The following is a 3423-nucleotide window of genomic DNA, read 5'->3' as shown; positions in this document are numbered from 1 at the left end:
TGGCATAATTATATATACATTTATGATGTTTTAAATGGTTACATTGTTGTGAAGGATATGTGAAATGCATAATTATATCATGCCATGGAAATTGGCTGGAATTGTTGGGTTGAGAAAATAATGATGGAAAAAAAGGGTAATGGAAATGATCTTTTGTGTAGTTGAGTCTAACTCTTGACAGGTACTAGATCTCAGGGATCCCATAATACACATGATTTTTATTAGGTGATACGGGACTGACGATAGGGAGTTAGACAAGATGACTAACAAAAGGGAATTTATGGGATGATTGAGATGGGGGTTAGTTCATATAAATGAGCATTCGAGACCAAGTGGTATAAGCATGGTATGGGACGTACAGGTCTGCTTGTCTAGTTATATGAATTAAGAGGATTAGATGAAGAGCATTCATGCATTAATTTTATTAATGTGATATTTGGGTGTGTGATTGTATGCCACTTAATTTAGTTATATCAATTTACCGTGAAAAAGTTTATGTCCCTACTGAGCTGTGGTTTTGCTCACACCCCAACAGATTTTGCAAGTACTGAATTTGAAATCTAGAGTTTGTGATAATTTTGGCACATCTATAGAATGTATTGTGTACATAGCTTGTGGATGAACAATGAACTACTCTTTTAATAAAGTTTTGAGTAGTTATAACTAGTAAAATAATGTAAAAATTATAAAATTTTAGATGTTGTCGTTTCCACTGAATATTCTATGTGAAATATTTATTTATTTAAATGTTTCTTCACATTTTAGTTATTGTTTTTTTTAAAAAATTAAATTCTATAATTAAGGTGTGAATCACGGCTTAACCCAAGGTTACGTAAATATGTGGGTTGTGGTGTGAAAATTGGCTTCATTGTGAGTGTTGTGACCAATGTAATCAATGTATGAGTTGTTTTGGTGAATGAAAATGCAAGCTCTCATTTTGACAATTGAAATAGTAACTGTCACACCAAACATATGAATTGCACTTCAAAGCATGCCAAAATTCAACATTTGAATTCATATGCCAAAATACAACATTTCAATTCACAATACATTAATAGCACTTCAAAATACACAGACACATCCCTTAAACAGTGTTGTCCAAAATCCCTTCAATATACACATCCACAACATATAGCTTTGCCATCAGAGCTTGTCCAAATTCAGTTCAAAAATACATCTTCATTACTAAAGCTTTGCATATTAGCTTGTACAAAATCAGTTCAAAATATACCCCTTAAAGAGTTGCAAACGAAAATGATCCACAAAATCAAAATAAACATCACAACTCTTGGTCCATTCACTTTAAATATCTTACTAAACTCTCCATAGCCTTGCTCGTTTTGCTGGAGATTTGAATCTAGGCCTTTTTGGAGAAGTTACCATTGTTTGAGGTTGTGAACTTGAAACCTTGAGGAGCTTGTGAACTTGAAGTTTGAGGAGCTTGTGAACCTGAATCTTGAGAAGCTTGTGAACTTTGGGCAGGTTGTGAAAGAGCTTATGAACTTGAAGCTTTCACAGGTTGGGAATTTGAACCTTGGGTAGGTTGTGAACCAGCAAATAGATTGTTCTTTCTTATGTCTTGGGGGACATGGGCTCCTATTCTCACTTGTTGCAAGCATAGCTCCCTTAAGCCTTCAAAAAACACCACAATAATGCAATTATTGATTCAAAACATCAAGGTTTAATCCAAGTACTTACATTAAACTTTGGTCTGGCCTGAGTTTGTTGTTGTTCACTCACAACATCTCTGCCTTTCACAACACCTCTACTCATAACATCAACCATTCCATTTGTAGTTGTTGTTCCACTTGCATTGGCACTAGCATTATCAACACCTCAATTACTAGTTGCAGCTCCTCTTCCCCTGGCACTTCTTCCCCTCACAGCTCATCTTCCCCTCTTGCCGCCTCTTGCTCTAGCACCTTTAGGTTGACCCTTCATTGTTAATAACAACAAATTACATGTTAACATAACAAAAACAAAAAATCACATGTCAATATAGCCATTTTCAACAAATGAAATGTGTAAATAAAAAAAATTATTAAAAAAAATCTAACATGTCCATTTTAGGAATAACTTGCAAAATTGTGACCTACTTGTCCACAGTTGTGACATGTCATTACAATATCATACCTCCTTAGCTTTGTTGCCCCTCTTGGTATTTCATTAGATTCTTTGTTTCTGCTTAGTTTAGGCCTTCTTGGTTGGATGTGATAAACAAGTGGCTTGATGATGGGTGCCCTGTTTTTCTCCAATATGCTTTACTAGGCATTAGAGATATATACCCCTTATAAGCCCTATCATATGTTGGCCTTTTGTAAAGTGTATGCATAAAATCCAGAGGTCTGTGCTCACTCTTTGTTATTATAGCCAAGGCATATGCACATGGGATTCCACTTAACTCCCATTTTCTGCAGGTGCATGTATGGCTTTCTAAATCCACAAAAAACATAGCTCCCAACATACTATTAACTTGATACCTCCCCTCACCAGCATATGAAGCTATGCATTGACCACTTTCAATTGTATTCTTCTCCACAATAGCAAATATTCTTGGACCAACCTCATGGAGCCACACTATCTCTCTAAGTCTAGCCATTTTGAGCATTAAGTATGTTCTAATTCTCTCCAAAAGAGTAACAATAGGCTTATCCCTTGCTTTTAAATTGCAACATTAAAACACTCACACAATTTGTTTAGAAGTATATCACACTTTGGGACTATAGTAAAGTGTGATCTGCTCCAATGAGCAGCTGGTCTCTCTTCAAGCCACTTATATGCTGCCTCCGAATGATCCAACATCTCCTCCATTTCAACTTGAAATACAGGTAATGTTGTTGCCCTAGTTATTGAACACAACCTCTACTTCAAAGCTAGACTAGTATGACATGCAAGCTTAAAATTATTATGCAAGTGCCTCACATAATGCATGTGCTCAGCATTGGGTATCAAAGCATGAATGGCATTCCCTAAACCTTTTTGCTTATTAGTAATGAAAACTCACCCATTGCCATTTTGAATACCAACATCTTGAAAGAATATGTCAAAGATCCAACTCCAAGTCTCTGTGTTTTCAACTTCAACAACAACAAAAGTAATTGGATACATCCCATTATTTCCATCAACCCTAATTGCACTTAGAATTTGCCTTGGGTGAGAACCTTTAACATGGCACCCATCAAAATCCACCACTGGTCTATATCCTTCCACCAATCTTTTTTTAAGTGCTCCAAAATATATATAAATCCTCTTAAAAATAGGATTTTGACCCTACAAATTAGTTTCACAATGATAGTACTTCCAGGGTTAATTCTCTTTAACTTCTCACAATAATCCCACAACTTTCCATATTGCTATTCAATACTACCTTGAATTCTGACTTTTGCAAAACTCTTGGCTTTATAAACTTGAGCCTAGTTACAT

At 35.5% G+C, this 3423-nt stretch overlaps 1 pseudogene; it reads right to left on the bottom strand.

The window, feature by feature from the left end:
* Positions 1–2066: 2066 nt before the first annotated feature.
* LOC148921145 (uncharacterized) lies at positions 2067–3113 on the bottom strand (annotated as a pseudogene).
* Positions 3114–3423: the final 310 nt, after the last annotated feature.

The sequence above is a fragment of the Prunus mume genome, linkage group LG1 (genome assembly GCF_029339155.1).
Source record: "Prunus mume cultivar Tortuosa linkage group LG1, ASM2933915v1, whole genome shotgun sequence".
NCBI lineage: Eukaryota > Viridiplantae > Streptophyta > Magnoliopsida > Rosales > Rosaceae > Prunus > Prunus mume.
The sequence above is the reverse complement of the archived record's forward strand: the minus strand, read 5'-3'. Positions and strand labels throughout refer to the sequence as shown.